The following is an 18,509-nucleotide window of genomic DNA, read 5'->3' as shown; positions in this document are numbered from 1 at the left end:
CAGATAAGAGACATGAGTAATGTTCAGAAGATTTGGCTGTTATTACTCTTTATTATATTTATTTTATTTGTACCAGTAGCTTAGGAGGAATAATGGTACTAGAGAGGAAACATTACGAAAGCTTTTTATTACAAATGTATTGAAAATAAAAACATGTATGCAAGTATGTAAAAACTGAGAATGCACTGAACTGAAATAGATCATGTTTGTGCTCACTGGAGTGTGAATTCATTCAGCCACCATATTAATAAACCATTATTTATCACAAATCTGCACCATTCACTCTTTTGGTGTCTGCCATGCAATGTAATTACAGCAGCCCAAAATGTCAATATATTCTGGGCGTCACGTGAAATTAGATTAATCTAACGCCTTCGTGCACAGGTCTCATTGTTTCTAGATTTCAGAAGCTATTATTTTCCTTTTTCTTGTTTAACTTGTTTAATAGAATAATTAAAACATTCAAAGTCTGGCATTGTGATGATGAGATGGGAGCCTATTTTAAGTCAAGTAAAACTGAATGTTCATAAACATTATGAAGTTGTGACTCAGACACACATAATGAGAGTCTACCGTTTGCACATTGTATTATTATTTATCATAGGCTGTGTCAACTCAAAGGGACAGATCCTTTCTTCTCGCCTGCTTGTGTTGTCAAACTGGATCTGAGATACAATAAGATACAAACCAGTACAGTTTGAAAGCAAGGCAATTTCTCTGAATATAATTTTTGCTGGCAAGATGAAGAGAGAGGAACATGCTGTGTGAGGAAATTGTTCTGCTAAGTGACTCTTCCCCTCACATTGGCAAGCAGCATCTTTCCATATAAATGGCCGTCCAGGCTATTTGTCAGGAACACACATCAATCTCTGTGCGTCTCGCCTCAGAGCCAGGAGGCGAGTTGCTGTAGTGCTGCTGTTACCCGTCAGAAATGTGTCTCCTCAGGCCTTCTCGCTCTGTGGACCATAGAGGAACAAAACTGCTGTTACTTTTTCTGTAGACTAGTCACTTTTATTAAAAAAGTCATTAAAGGAATTACAGGAGCTCAGCTATAGATTTTTCTTGGAATAGTTTACTTTGATTTTACTCAATTCATCAAGCATGTAACTGAAGGCTGCAGTCATGTTTTATTGTATTAGAAGAGAAAACTCTTCTATTATGTGTTCTCTGCATATGTGAGGCAAAATGTTTCTATCACTCTTTGCATCTGTGTGTGCTTATTACCTCTTAGCTTCCCTAAATATGTCAAAAATAAATATGGGGCCAGACGGCTAATCCAGTAAGGAGAACAATTATCAGGATTCAATGATCAATTATTCAAAGAAAACATTCAACAAGGTTCTAAACCTTTCTCAGGTACTGTATGAATAAAGTGTGTATTCATGAGTATGTATACTGTATAGGACCGATTGTTTTCTACTGATCAACTAAAACAGAGACATTTCTTAAATGTATGGGACATCTCAAACAGCAGATGACGTCCAAAATGTATCCAAATATTTTTTACATTTGAAAAAGTTCTTAAGCTCTTCACTCGTTTAAACGATATGAATTGAAAGAGCAAATAGTCTTTGAAATTAAATAAATTCAAACCTATTCATCGCTCAAATCGTACTTATCTTACTTTTACTGGAGCAGCTTGAAATAAAGAATCATTCTCATCTTTCTTCAGCGTAGTTATTTCTGTACGTTTAGTTGTCTGACAATCATCGGTTACCATAAATCCAGCACATACATGCGTGGATTTTCACGATTCCCCCCTTTACTCATGTTCCATGATTATATTGTCATGAGCCAGAAGAGTGTGTATTCAGGGGGATGTTTCTGATCTCATGTCCCGAACTGTGGAATAATGTAAGAGCACTGGTGTGTTGCTGCTGCGGCTGGGGGAGCGTGTTGCCATAAAATATTAACGACTTGGAAGCCCAGCCACCTGACAAGATGAATGTAATTGGCCCTCGCAGCTCTATCTGTGCATGTTAATGAGATGGGATGGTATTTAAATCAGTCGCGCCCCAGACACTGTGGCTGCAGACTAGAAAACCACAAACAAAGATGCAGTGAGAGAGCACGGATGCAGTGAGATAGATGCAGAAAATGTCAATTATTATTCCATTTTGGGGACCTGCTGCTTGCTTCTCTTTGTATTACTATTGTTTGGTTTTTTTAACATTTACAGCTCAGCCCCAAACCCCTTTTGATTAAAAATGAATAGAAACTAATGCTTGGATAAGACAGTTTTTCAGATGTTGTGAGGCAAACAGCGAGGAGATTGTGTTGGTGCAGAGATGCTGTGGACAAAAGGCAGATATAAAGCCGAGGTAAAGGTGTGCACCTGCACAGCACCTGTCCTGTGGGGTCAAGCCCTGCCTGTCACCGGTGGTCTGGAACAAAGCTGTAGTCTCTAAAACAGAATGTGACCACCTCAGGAGAAAACTGGGCTGTGGTAACCTCAAACAACAGCTTCAGCCAGCTCTCCCAGGGTGCAGGACTGGAGGAAATTGAAGCAGGTAGCAATAATATAACCTAAATCTTAAAGGGAAAGTAGCCCGGCTCGTGGTCAGCAATGAATCCCAGTTTAAGTGTGAGAGACGGTGTGTGTGTGTGTGTGTGAGACAGAGGGAGAGGGGTTAAGCCTCTCCGATTTCTGGAAAACCGAGTGAATAAAACAAGTCAGCAGATGGGAAGCTGTGTCACTTTACTTTCATTATTCTGACAACTTTTTCCTTTTATGTGACAGCGCCGTGGTCATCCTCACTAGCACCTCGTAAAAAAAAAAAAAAAAAGCTCATGTCCTCTGCTGCAGTCATGTGATGCTGGCTGCGCCAAGGTGTGATGTATCAAAGCCCCGGTGTCTCAGACAGAAACGTTGGCATGCTGTGTTTGTATCTTTTTGTGTGTGTCTGGGAGAGACCTGACGCCAAAGGGTGGGGGAAGTGCAGGCAAGAGGACAGATGGTCTCCCTCATGGTGGCTGAAATAAAAGAGGGAATTAGAGGACTCCAAGGTGTACACTCTGACGGCAATTACAGCAAATAGATTGGAAGTGGACCTCCAGGCACCCAGGGAGGCAGCTCCATGGGGGGGAGCTCCACCTCACCGCATCTGGTTCATACACCCCCAAAACAAGTCAAGATAAAACCACACACCCTGTCTCCCCCTTTAGCTGAAGCATTACCTCCTGACCATTAGCATAGTGTATATCAGAATAAGTGTCAGAACATAAAAACAAGACTGAAAATAAACTTCCTGTGCACTGCAGAGTTTGAAATGGATTCCTATATTACCATTTTTTCTTGCTTTAGATATGTGGCTGAAGGATTTGCAAAACCAATTTCAGACATCCCTGGGAGCTGTTTTGCTGCCTGCAGGAGTTTGAGAACAGTCAATTATTTTTGTCTTGCTTGCTTCCGCCCATTGATTCTCAAACGATTTTCACTGCCCCTCCAAGTAAGGATATGCAGCAATTGAATTAAATAAGCCAACCCAATCAATATGAGAGACGTAACATATCCACACTTTCATAGCCTGTGGAAACTGAGAATTCATTGCAGATGAAAATGCAAACAAACTGAAAGATACTTTTATAGATCTATGAAAGCTGTTATGAAGTTTATAGATAGCCATCAAATATTTGGGATATAAAATATTTAATGCATTACTCCTGGCAATATTTGTGCGCAGAATTTCAAACAGAATTTGGGCCGCTTTCTTTCTTTCTCCCGAGCCATTTAGAGCAGTGGGGATCAGCAGATTCCATTAGCCTTGCCCTGTGGCTGAATGAGCGAGATACCATTTAGAAAATGTGTCTCTAACCCCAAAACCTCGTGTTCCCATCAATGCATAAATGATAGAGACACAGTCTAATGAAACAAAAGGCACCCTGCCAAAGTTGCCCATAAAAATAACATTTGGGGGAGAGAGACCTTAAGCTTATCCATTAACCTCAGAAAAAGTGTCTTCAGCGTTACTCCCACACTGTACGATCTGGGATGCCGACGCCACTGAAATGCACACAAGACAACAGTAATAAAACTAAAGTGATTCAGCTGCATCATTTTTTACTTCAGTGAGTACATTTGCAATAGATGTCAAAGATCCGATGGTCAAACTTAAGCAAACGCAGCCAAAATCGACATTTAAAGTAATGAATTTTATGGTAAACCTCATAATGATAATGAAGTTAATGGATCTTCTCAATAACAAATATACATGATATCATCAGAAATGCCCTAAAAGAGGAAGAGGAGATACCGAAGATGTTCCTTGTTGGCTTGTACAGCACTATTTTCAGCCTCACGTATTCCTGTGAAGATTTACACACCAGGCTTTAAAACAAAATGAGAAATCAGGATAGCATTGTGTACAATGTAAATAAGGCCGACTTTTGGCCCGTGAGTTATGGCCTCCAGAACTGGCTGCTTTCCCTTGTTGCATAAATTCATGAACAGTAAATCACTAGCTTCTGAAAAAACAAAGACAAAAAAAGGAAAAAGAAACCAAGGCATAAAAGATAATTAGGCAGTGAACACATGTAACCAATAAAAGACTTTAGTTATTTGTACCCACATTATAAGAAGAAGCAGAGGGGGGAAAGTCACAACATCAAATATGTATCACATCTTAAAGTAATTGCCTGCAAGAGTGAATTTGTTTATGGAACATACAATTAACATTTGACAAATGCAGGAATGCTTTAACGTAATGTGTAGATGGGCAACATGTTTTAAGCCCAGCGCTTCTCCTAAAAGAAGAAAACATTAAAGACACTTGAGTAAAGGAGAGAAGCAATGTCGGCTCACAAAGCAAAAACTTTGTCATTGAATACAGTTTGTTTTATGTGGAATCATTAGGGGAAATAACATGGAAGAAAGCACAGAGCGAGTCTTACAAAAATAACGTGTTTGGGTTTTCTGCTCAAAAGAGTACACAATATCGTGCTCACAGTAAGTAGTGAATGGTTCGCATTTTTTACGCATCTTATCTAGGTATACATTTTCTCTTAGTATGAGGGTCAAAATGCAGAATCAACAGAGGCAGGCCTAGCTGAAATCCCTTGCTTTCTTTGTAGGGAATTTCATTTGGCTTGTGACTTCTACATGTCTGTTGTTGAAAGCTGACAATGATACGGTGGCCCTGAAGCGCAAGACAACACAGCATTTCAGAAAACACTACAGCATTTCACAAAACACCACAGCATTTCAGAAAACACTACAGCATTTCACAAAACACTACAGCATTTCACAAAACGCCACAGCATTTCACAAAACGCCACAGCATTTCACAAAACGCTACAGAATTTCAGAAAACACCACAGCATTTCACATTGGACGGAAAGGGTATTCCTTTAGGGAGATGTTTGTGATTTGACAGAGCCAGCCAGAGAAGCACTGCTGTGATTGGTTGTTTTTGCTGCCAGTCAAGAAATGACGCTTCGTGATTGGTCAGCACCCGACAGCGCAACATGTCCCAACACACATCAGCCGTTAGCTGTTGGCACACACTCAGAGCTCACAGCTCCTCATATCTGTTCAGAAACTGGACAAAAGTTAAACATGTACAAACCACAGACAGTCTATGTCATGGCGAATACAGTCGCTGCTTTATTTATGTCTGTATGCCGTTGTTGTGAGTGTGGACGGAGCAGCTACAGGTTAGTTTATCCTGATCGATCCGATCTCCATTCAGAAAACACGCATTTTAAAAGGTTTTTCGCCTACCGTCTTGTCTGCACACTTGTCAAAGCATTAATTAATGTTATTACTAACCGGTATCAGTGTGTAGTTACTTCGGCATCATTTTGAATAGTGTATTACAATTAAATCACGGTAAAATATGTTCATTTTGTTGTAGTTGGTATCTCCCATAGGATTTCCATGGAGATACGCCCCAACCCCTCTCCAGCGCGTCTTGTTTGAATGACATGAGTAAACACAGCTGACAGCCGCGGTGAAACTCGAGTGATTAGAGCGATGCGAATATTGGTAGTCTACCATAGTATTTACATGGAGATAAGCCCCTTAAAAACCATGAATTAATGCTTTGACAAGTGTGCAGGCGACGGCAGGCGAAAAACATTTTAAAGTGCGTATTTTCTGAATGGAGATCGGATCGATCAGGCTAAACTAACCTGTAGCTGCTCCGTCCAAACTCACTACAACGGCATACAGACATAAATAAAGCAGCGACTGTATTCACCATGACATAGACAGTCTGTGGTTTGTACATGTTTAACTTTTGTCCAGTTTCTGAACAGATATGAGGAGCTGTGAGCGCTGAGTGTATGCTAACAGCTAACGGCTGATGTGTTGGGACATGTTGCGCTGTCGGGTGCTGACCAATCACAAAGCGTAATTTCTTGACTGGCAGCAAAAACAACCAATCACAGCAGTGTTTCTCTGGCTGGCTCTGTCCAATCACAAACAAGAAGTGTTCTCCCTAAAGGAATACCCTTTCCGTCCAATGTGAAATGCTGTGGTGTTTTCTGAAATGCTGTGGCGTTTTCTGAAAGGCTGTAGTGTTTTCTGAAATGCTGTGGTGTTTTGTGAAACGCTGCGGCATTTTGTGAAAGGCTTTTCTGTTTTGTGAAATGCTGTAGTGTTTTGTGAAGTGCTGTAGTCTTTTGTGAAACGCTGCGGCGTTTTGTGAAAGGCTGTTCTGTTTTGTGAAATGCTGTTGTGTTTTGTGAAATGCTGTAGCTTTTTCTGAAATGCTGTAATGTTTTGTGAAGTGCTGTAGCGTTTTCTGAAATGATGTGACGTTTTGTGAAAGGCTGCAGCGTTTTGTGAAAGGCTGTAGTGTTTTGTGAAATGCTATGGCGTTTTGTGAAATTATGTAAATGCATGTAAATCATATGTTTTAAGCTTTAATGTGCCGATAAACCAACAATACTTTAGATTTTAGATTACACTCCTACCTTACTCTTTATTTGACATGTCAAATATATACAGTTGCAAGAAAAAGTATGTNTGGACCCCTTTACGTAGTCTTCTAGTTCCCCCCCCCCCCACACACACACAGAGCGGGCAGAGCAACGAAACTTAAACAATTAATAAGCCCTTTTTACGGCGCTATGCATGGCCCTTGGGTTTCCACATGTCGTTTCACGTAAATTAAAGGGTGTTTTCATCGTTGTCGTTGTGTGAGACCTTCTTAATACTTGGAAAATGCCGTTTAATACTTGAATAGCCTTAGATTTCGCTAAATTGATTTAGTCAATCTTTAATGCTTTTTAGACCCCGCGGACACTTCTCTCATTGCACACAGTGGTTATGGCCGTTCCATCCGTCGTTAGCAAGGCTCTCGCTCTAGGCAACCGCTACGGCGCTAGTGCATACGACTGTTACACAACGTATTTTTCCTAAATGACACGCCACCACCGGTTATTAGGTGCGTCAGTATGATATACACGTAAACATTTATAGGATTGCAGAAGGCAAATATGATTTTATTTAAGCCAGTTCTGACAATGACATCAGCGTCAGTCGAGCCGTCCAAATGCGACAAATCTAGTTAGGAAAAGACGAGCCACTTAAGTGAGATGAAACCCAGGCCCAGACTTAGAATCAAATCATCATGACTAGCACTGGACTACTCTACTGGCGGCCAGGGTTAGGTTGTACATTCCTGATAGCAAATAACATCCAAAACCGCATCGGTTTCCTCTTAATCGACCGACATATACAGTTGCAAGAAAAAGTATGTGAACCCTTTGGAACTACCTGGATTTCTGCATAAATTGGTCATAAAATGTGTTCTGATCTTCATCTAAGTCACAACAATAGACAAACACAGTCTGCTTAAGCTAAAACCACACAAACAATTATGTTTTTATGTTTTTATTGAACACACCATGGAAACATTCACAGTGCAGGGTGTGAACCCTTGGATTTAATAACTGGTTGACCCTCCTTTCGCAGCAATAACCTCAACCAAACGTTTCCTATAGTTGCATATCAGACCTGCACAACGGTCAGGAGGAATTTTGGACCATTCCTCTTTACAAAACTGTTTCAGTTCAGCAATATTCTTGGGATGTCTGGTGTGAATCGCTCTCTTGAGGTCATGCCACAGCATCTCAATTGGGTTGAGGTCAGGACTCTGACTGGGCCACTCCAGAAGGCCTATTTTCTTCTGTTGAAGCCATTCTGTTGTTGATTTACTTCTGTGCTTTGGGTCGTTGTCCTGTTGCATCACCCATCTTCTGTTGAGCTTCAATTGGTGGACAGATGGCCTTAAGTTCTCCAGCAAAATGTCTTGATAAACTTGAGAATTCATTTTTCCGTCGATGATGGCAATCTGTCCAGGCCCTGAGGCAGCAAAGCAGCCCCAAACCATGATGCTCCCTCCACCATACTTCACAGTTGGGATGAGGTTTTGATGTTGGTGTGCTGTGCCTTTTTTTCTCCACACATAGCATTGTGTGTTCCTTCCAAACAACTCAACTTTGGTTTCATCTGTCCACAGAATATTTATCCAGGTGCTCTTTTGCAAACTTCAAACGTGCAGCAATGTTTTTTCTGGACAGCAGTGGCTTCCTCCATTTTATGACCAACTTATGCAGAAATCCAGGTAATTCCAAAGGGTTCACATACTTTTTCTTGCAACTGTACATACTCTGTGTAGAGTATACAGGAATTAACTATTTGTTTTTAAAGTTTGAGCAATCCTGGGAGTACTTGCAGCAGCTTCTTAAAATACAGGGAATGAAAACATCTGACCTTCACTGTGCATGACTGCTGTGTTTATGTTGGAGAGAAAAGTCTGTGAATAAAAGTAAGAAAGTTTGTTGAACTCATAGGGTCATAAATCATACACAATACTTCTCTAAATGAAATATACATTTTAAATAGTAATAATAAGTTATAATAAACAGAAACCCAACTGTGGAATGACACATCTTTACAGTTATTTTAGTAGTTTTTGTAAGCATTACTTGAGTTAAATTGTTGAAGAATAAATCTTTGGAACACTTTCCAAGAACAAATCAAGCTCTGTTTTTCTAAAGAGAGACCAGAGTAATGACTCTTTGACTATTACCCTAAATTAAGGTTTGCAAAAAAAAACAATTAACCTAAAACAAACAGTTGTGTTGGACCCCAGCATGCTCTGATGATCCCATACATTTCAACATTAGATTGTACGGTCATTGCTCCACAGTGCTCTGAGTTCAGTGTGTTTTATCTGCACACTTTACCTTTTCCTGTCCCAGATGTTTGTCTGTCTGCAGGTCAGCAGTGAGCCCACTCTGCTGTGGACAAACAGCAGCTGCAGGAAACCCCCCGCCTGGCAGAGCGAGCATGTTCTGGTCATTACTGAAACAAAAACATACCTCTGCAATGACACAACAACCTAGTTTCATTTCATAGAATTTATGAATTAAATCATGCTTAACATTTTCCAGTGAGCACCAACTCTTAAAGTTATATTAAGCCTTGGAAGATAAGCAAAGCATTCTTCTTTACCCTGTAACACGTCTCTAATTCAAATGTGTATATACCAGTGAGTATTACCTCAAAATATACTCATACTACAACAATAGTACATATACAAGACCTCATAACACAGAATGTCATTGAATAATTCAGAACAATATATATTATATCACTTGTTTATAGTTTTTGATGCATTACTGTTTAAACATCTCTTAAGCAGGAGCATTTTTCACATCATAATAATTCATCAGTAGTAGTTATAAGGAGCATTAGATGAAAAGTAGCTAAAACTGTGCTTTTCTTGAGTATTTCCATTTAATGCTACAGTAATTGTGTAAATGTCTTCAGTTACATTCCACCATTTGTTGACGTTTTTCATCCAAACAGTCAAATGCATGCAACACAGTGATGACAGAAATCTCATTGGACTGATCATCTGCCTGCAATACAGTAGACTGATGATTTCTGAATGTGATCCTAGAGAGAGATTAATGTTTTCCCACAAACAAACAAACAAATACACAAGACGCCAAACTAATATCTAATCGCAGCAGCAACAAGCGTAAGGCTGTGGTTTGTCTTAAATGTAATCGTCATAAAAGCATTTAATCAAATGCAAACAAATCTTATCAGAAACTCGAAGTCTTTAAAGAACTATTCAATATCCTCCTCCAATGATTTTAATAGAGTGAGTCATATTTCAGGTGGCCTGCTTTTCAGATTGTATCACTGCTCAACATTTGTCACCTGTCAAATTATTTTCCCCCCGCATGTCATGTTCATTTGTCAAAACAGCATTGTTCAAAGTTGCCGACTGCTTCACGTCCAACTAAATCAGATTGGGTGTGGGAGGGAGGATTTTTATTTGGATGTCATATTAATGCTAATGTTAGAATAATACAATTGTGAAGAATTACAAATGTCATTTATCTAAGTCTCAATGTATTTAAGCACATATCAGGACTAATGACTGGACCATGAAGTGGAAATTAGAATATATTTAATCAGTCTCAGACAGGAACAGCTGCTGCAGGCATCACCTACATGTGGGTCGTTTGCCAAAATTAAACAATTGCAGCCATGTTTAATGTGGAGGCTTAAAAATGAAAGGCCAATGCATTAGTGACGATGGTACCTGCGTGTTGAAAGAGCATTTACCTTCTTCATATTAATGAGAGCCGAGCCTGGCCGGAGTCCAGACCTCCAGAGGCCACGTTCTCAGGGTGGAGACTTACTGCTGCCTCTTAGCACGGCTTTAACACGTTCATACTTCTGCGGGGTCTGATCAATGCCAGAGAAAACCATTTCTTATCATTCTTCCAGCTACTTAGAGCCACATCTGAATTACGGTTGGTGTATCCGATGCACATTTATTCTTCCCTCCTGACAGTTTTATGGAACTCATTATCCGCTTTGTGGCCATGGCTGTGAATGGAGAACCTGTGGGGGTTTTATGTGTAGCCAGTAGCTCCTCCACTGACCACATTTAATGTCCTCTCAGAAACAAAAAAAACTGGCGGGTTGAGGGGGGGCATCCAAGCCCGCTTTGACAACAGCAGCAAGCTCTGCTCACATACAGAGTGGCAGTGTTGGGTCCGTGGATGTGAGGGAGCAGACCGAGAGCCAGAGTTTTATTTACATCAGGTGCAACTGCTCATTATAACGGTGTTAATGAGCAGCAGATGTAGCTGAGTGAGGAAGACGAGGGCGGGGGGGAAGGTGGCTGGAGGAGCGAGGTGTGGCCTATCCAGAGCAAGCCTACATGGAGGTCCTGTCCAGGGATTCCCAAATCCCCCCTCTCAGTACAACCAATACACCCGCTCCTCACGTGTTAATATCTACTCAGCAAGTGCCATTAGCAAATGCTGAAAACTGCCTGCCGCGGTGATTTAGAGAGACCCTCTCAACGTTGGCTATGCTATGGTTGGCTATGCTGGCTAGGTTATCAGGATATTACTGTAGTCATGAATGATTTAGACCTGTGAGGCACCATCTTGTTTCAATTATTTGAGTTTTGGTTAGTCTACACCCACACATATTTGTCTTATTGTCAACAAACCACATGAAAATACCCCAACCTTCAATTAAAGCTGGGGTATGCAACTTCGGAGAAACCAGCAAGAGTGGGCTAATTTATCGAAATAATTTGTATTAATCCGCAGCAGAAACTTGTTCCCAAAAGAATCACTATGTTCATGTTTGACTAACTTTTGTTGAAACCTAAATATTTATAACCTATTTTACATTTAATTGGAAACGAGTGGACTTAGGAATGAGTGATGCAAGGAGAGTAAGACCATGTTGATTTAAGTCTTTTAATTTGATTGGGTGTCGTTCCAACTATCTTTAGCATATTACCTCTAATGTTTGACCTGTGCTCCGCTTAGTAGTTAGGTTTAATTTTTAGGGCTAATAAACATAAAGTCAAGGACATCAATCTTCTTTAATGGAAGAATTAAGAGTCAGACCATTATTGCTACAAAGGACAGAACAATGTTGACATAGAGTTATATCGCAAAACTCAAAGTCAGCACCAGAAAAACGTCTTTTCATAAATCTAAGATATGGCTTTTTATGTTTCCCTTAATGCCTCCCCTGAACCCCGCAGCAGAGAGAAATGCAGCCCTCTGTTAGTGACGAGCCCCTTTCGGCTGCTGACAATGGAATGGCTTCAGCTTTGAGTTTGCCATTGTGACTTCTCCACTGACTGAGCCCTGGCAGTAATGATCTCCATGAGCCCTCTGTGCATGCCAACAGTGGGCCATAACAGTCTTTATTCACCATGAAACCTCCACTGGGAGCATCTCGTGGTCCCCAGGACAACAATGATGGCAGCCAAGCCCACAGTCGGCCCGCTCGTCTTTTACGTTTTTATGGGCTTGGCCTTCCCCCTGCTATTGAGGCAAATGTAGGCCATCAAACAAAACAATTTATGACCCAGTCTAAATTTGACCTTGGGCCTCCTGAAATACCATTGCCCTCAGAAAATGTAGAAACACCAAGAATGAAAAGATGTATATATATATGAAGACATAAACTACCGGTAGTTGCTTTATTTTACACTTACTTGGCATTACATGAGAACATTTGACATGGAAAATGTGTAGCTGGGGAGTTTTTGTTCCAAGTTGCCGCACATGACAGATCCTGCCCGACATTCTCATATGTTAAGGGGAGTTTTAGGATCAAAGCCTCCGTATAGAGATAATAGTGCTGTCCTTCATGCCTGGAGCAGAGAGGAACTGCATTTTTTTTTACTGCCTCAAATATTTCCCTGCTATTAGTTTTTCTTTTTTAGTTACTGACGCAGCACAGTGACCTGGTCGACTTTTGCCTTCTGGTTTGTGAGCATAGCTGCAGGGAATTCCTTATTTACGGCAGGGGTGTGCCTCGCCTTGTCTTCATTCACCAGCACATGTTAGGTTTCTGTCTCTCACCCCGCTGCAAAGCTTCAGTTGTTTATGGCTTTGGTTGTTTATGGCTCATCCTTTCTAGGAAGTGGAAAACCCCAAGCTGCTGATTGTGTTGCTCCACATTTCTCACATTTCTTTTTCCTCAATGGTTTGTTCTTATTTATAACACACTTTTATAACACGCTTTTCCAATTATTCACTAAAAAGACTGACACAAATACAATCCAACATAAAACATACAATATGACACAGATAAAACACATTTTGGACACAAAATACGCATTAAATTGAGGCAAGAATCATAACAATACAATATATTTGGATGTGCTCCTGTTACAAGTAGTTGAGTTGGGACATTCTGCTTTACTTAGAGTACGTAAAGTACTCTTTCCAAATGATGCAAAGAAACATACATGCATATAAATCTGCAGCTATGCAAATTAACTTTCATTATTGCAGTTTTAAATGCAAGAAAAGATCCTCCTCTGAATATATGAACACATGATTGCTGGATTTTCGCATTTGCTGTAGAGTGACCAAGAAGCATGAATGATACCAGATGAAAAAAATGGCTCTGTATGTTATATGGATTCTTCTCACGCATTTCCCTCTGAGACAAGGGGTTCAGTAATCTGTATCCTTTAGTGAGAGAACCCCATGGAGATGCATTAAAGAGATAAATTGGTATCATCCCCAGTGTGACAGACTCCTCATCTGTCTTTGCTCGCCCCCATTGATCACAATTTATTTTATTTGTGTTGTTTCATTATTAGGCGGAAGAAAAGCATTGCATTAATAAAGCCCTGATTATAAAGTTAAACAGAAATGCTATACTGTTACACAGGAAGCCGGGGTTAACGCACGAGGCTCTGGCTCGCCTGCCCTTGTATCCTCTTACAGAACAAACTGAGATCACAGGCAGCACTGATCATTCACTGCAGATCTAATTCATTTCTTAACGATTATCAGGCTCTCCTGACTGGACTCACTTCTCCTAAATAGATCAGTAAAATCCTGCATTTCCCAGTAGTCTCCTCATATCTGAGACAGAAAACTGAGATTAATTTGGTACTAGTGATTTAACTGATATGCCTGAAAGGAAAGACTTGATCCGGTTTGTCGTGTGTCTGGTTGTATTAGCCAGGTCATGTGTAAATGTTACGCCATTTTACAGTTGGCTAAGATATATTTGGTATCTATAGGTATGATTTCAATAGCTACTGTGTTTATAATGTGCTTTTTGGGCATCTTTTCATCATCAGAGACGATGTTAAATAGCTCTATGACGTAAACAGTAAAATAATATCTAAAGCTATTATCACAATTAATTTAACTGTGTTATTTTCGTGACCCACAGATATGTGCTTTTGCTTACCACTGTACCGGAACTATTTTCTTTCCACATCTGATTTAAACCAACAAGATATGAACATCACTGTTAAAAAATCACATCATTATAAATTGTATACAGATGCAGATTGTCCATATTTTCAGAAATTATTCCAACAAAAGATATTGTAAGGTTTCCAACATTTAATTTTTTCTTCTTTTTATGTTTTTATTAGATTTTAGAGCTCTTTTTTATAGCATTAGCAGAAACCATATACATTTAGAGATTACCGAATATTAAATATAAGCGGAGTAGTTACCGTTTAAATCCCGTGCTCTAACTGTTTAATTAAATATCACAATATTTTACTTTCAAATCCACAGTAATCCAGCTGTCATGGTTAAGTAAGTGTTACACCACTGCACTTACTGGAGAGCTGCAAAGCACTCACACATTTCAAACACAACGTGTCCTGACATATTTCTCAGTGAGAGGTTGTACACTGGTGAAAGCTTGGACTCTCTTAAATGGACTGAGCTGTATGCTTTGATAAATAGATGGATGGATGTTTTTGAACTTTAACAAGCAATGTATTAATAAGCAATCTTGCAAAATGACTCTAATTGAAATGAAGGTGGGGCCCTCAGATGTTAATTCCTGCCCCGCTCACAGTGGCAGCCAGCAACAACACCGTGGTGTGGGCCGGGGTCTCGTGCTGTGTGCCCTGACTGTGTGTCACGAGGTGATTTGGTAATGTGCTGACAGCATAATATTTCAACACCATTTTAGAATGACCCGACTTTATAATATTCCTTATAAGCCCATATGATTCACCATAAACACAGTGAAACACGCAGTAACCTGGAATTGCAATTATTTCTGCTGATCAGGTTGTTGTGACCTTTACTAAGACACCATTTAATTCAAAGTAGTCAAGCCAAACAACCAAGTGCTTTATTAGAAACACAAGTAAATGTTTTTGGGATCAAAACAAAAATAAATGGGTTAAAGATTTTAACATACAGTGTCATAAGGACACTCAAATGCTAGCTGAAAAATGTATTCAAACATATGTAAGTGCACCAAACAATAATATTAGTGCTGCCTTCAAGAAAACAACTAACAATCAGACAATTTCATCATCAACAGACCTGCTTCTACTCTTCAAAGAAATATTGTCAGTAAGTCAAAGTCTAAACTACCAATTACTATACTAATTGATTATGAAGGGAAGCAATAAAGGATATAGAAATATATACATAACCACATTTTCAAGAGGAATACCATTTTGTGTGATGGGCGACATGTTCATAGTGTGCAAAGATAACAGTAACGTCCATTGCAATCAGTATTTTAGCTAATGTAACAGTACATTTCTAAACTTGAAAATCTTTTTTAAAAAGATGATGCAGAAGCAATGGTAGACCAGCATTCTTACAAAAAGTTGACCGAGGTATATGACTAAAAGTCCCCATCTGGAATTGAACCAGGGACATTGCTGTAATAAGTGCCTGGACTATGAGACTACCTTGAACAGCATTCACTCTGACACGCCTAACACTTAATGTTCATTTGGAAAATGTCAGGGATTTCTTCAGCCAAATTCCACTTTTTCAATTTCATTTAATGTTATTATTCTAACGATGGTCATGTTTCACGCACTTGGTATTCACCGGCCTCTTCACTCTCTTAGCAACACAGAAAACATTACTGCCTCTGGATGCCCGCTTGCCCTCTCTAATGATCATATGGAACATTTTCTGGGCAAAAAACCTTCATGCTGTACTGCAGGTAATAGTGCTCACTTTAAAAAAATAACCCAGACTGGAAATAACTCCTATTCCTTTTAAATACACTTTACTACAGCTGCTAATACAGTTTTTCCCATTCTCAGATCTCAAGAAACAAGCCAAAAGGAGTCATTCGAACCACATAAAAGTAAGTTGTAAGATGTGAAATAATGGTTACATGCCCTGTGAGATTTAGCTGTGAATGTATGACAGAAGTAGGATGGGGCCTCTGGACGTCCACATGTCATGTGTGCACGCCCTCATGCAGCAGGAGCCTGTGCTCGGGTTATTTTTACTCCGGCACCTGGAGGTGGTGCAGACTTGCTCCGGCCTGCAGAATACTTTCCCTCAGCACTATCAGGTGTGAGAGCAAGTGATCTTCATTCACTGCAATTAAGATTCAGCCTTCATCTTCTCCTGGTACACAATTACTGCGATGCTGCTGTTTGCTCTAATTGCTCTTTCTGCGGGGATTGGTGGGGAGCCAGTGATTGTGATGGGTAGGGGATTATCTCCTTTCCTTTACTCTGCCCCCTTAAAAAAAATCATTTGTAAACTCCCCGGTGTAATTACTGAGCCTCATGATTAATTGTCTATTGAAATTAGCACGGGCCGAGCTTTCATTTTTACTGCAACGAATATTAATTAATGTTAACTCCCCCCTTTCTTTCTTCACCCTTTTCTAAAGCACATCTTTTGAATATTCATTGTGTCTTGAAAAATGATCACAAGCCAGTACCTTGAGTCCGAGCACTGACACTTGGCTATCACAAAAAAGATATGTCTGGAATTAAAAGATGTGTTTTAGGCCATAAATAATATTTAAAGGAGGTCGACAGGTGAAGAAAGCAAGCTCTTATTTAAATCGCGTCTCATCTGTTAGTCGAGAGGTGTCAGGGAATATGCAAAGCAGCGGCTCAGCCTTTGTTTTCCTTTGGAGAGGGAAGAATAGTCACATTTAATTCAGTTTATTTATTTAACCCTTGTGAGAAATGACAAGTTGAATAAGTGCCATGTAATCACATTCAGCATATTGTCATACCATAATGTATAGAACGCAATGTCACCTTGAATAAAGCATCCACCAGAGGAATACATTTGGGTAGTAATATGGAAATGTACACTAGGGTCTGAATCAGATTAACATTAATACATCACCATATTCTATCAAGCAGAAAATGCTTTTGTTGGCCTGGACCCCAACACGGAGCCCAAAGTTCACAGTACATATAAACATCTTTACATTAAATAATTGTATTAAAATTAAGATACGCTTATTGTGTCCAAAAAAAGGTACGATATTTATACAGCACTTTTTAAAACCAAGGTTACAGAATGTTTTACAGCTAAACACATTTAAATAATATAAAAAAAATGTAAAATATATGGGATTAAATGGTGACCATGGTGGTGCTGATTGCCTCACCAACAACATATCCTTTTACCTTTCAAATGGACTTGTTTTCTATTCAAAAGTGACAGATTTAAGGATAAATGTAGCTGTCAGTCAACACTGAATGTTGTAGTACTTGGTGACACACTCCTCCATTACAAACATGGACACCGCAGTATATTTGGACTCAAACCCACATACACAATTATTTGGATGTAAATAATAATAATACATGGAATTTATATAGCGCTTTTCCTAATGCTCAAAGAAGCTTAAAATGCGTACTAGTACACCAAATGTTGGTTAATTCTCAGCTGAAAGTAGTCCCCAACAAACAAACTTTATCTACTCTTTGAGTAGCATTTGCCAAAAACGACATTGCCCAGCTGTCAGGGGAAATGATTCTGCCTTTCTTTTGCTTTGAAAGATGTACATCTAAAGGAATGAATAGGATTGGCACAAGGGTACATCCATGTAAGTGTCGTTTTTATATTGTTGAATATGAGAAACATACTGTATAGAATACCCTTTAATAAAGCGTATTTAATAAAGGCTTAGCAGCATTTAAACGCTATTATTTGTGTCTCCATTCACTCACTCTCTCTCTGTAGTCACACCCCCTCTGCCCTCTTTGTCTCTGTGTGTGCAACAGAAATCCAGTCGACCTTCATCTTGCCTTACTCAATCCACATTCAGATAAAGGGATCAAACCCTGCAGATCAAACTAATGTCTTCACCTCTCAGAACGGCCACTGAATAAAAATTGCAGGTGTTGTGAAATGGCTGTGACATAACTTGATCCACGCAGTGACGGCACACACCAACGCTGCACCCTGTAATATATCAGTGCCAGGAAACAGTGGACGTGGAGACACACTGATTGAATCAGGGGCCACGGAGCCTCTGGGGAGAGTTCATCTACAACAAACCGGCAGCAAACACGCCAGAATGCCTCTCACTGCGTCCGCTCTAACTATGTTTACGGACTTAGCGGTCATTCACTCAACTTTTCCATGACTGAGCACACAAAAGAGGAAACAAAAAAAAAGTTTTAAAGTCTCCTAATGTAGCATTAAAACCAAACCACAGCAACCTACAACTGATCTTCTAGAACTCATGTGGAAACTACACAACAATTGATTGTGCTGTC

This window comes from Notothenia coriiceps, unplaced genomic scaffold (assembly GCF_000735185.1).
Source record: "Notothenia coriiceps isolate Sejong01 unplaced genomic scaffold, NC01 NC01_scaffold00037246, whole genome shotgun sequence".
Classification (NCBI taxonomy): Eukaryota; Metazoa; Chordata; class Actinopteri; order Perciformes; family Nototheniidae; genus Notothenia; species Notothenia coriiceps.
The sequence above is the reverse complement of the archived record's forward strand: the minus strand, read 5'-3'. Positions refer to the sequence as shown.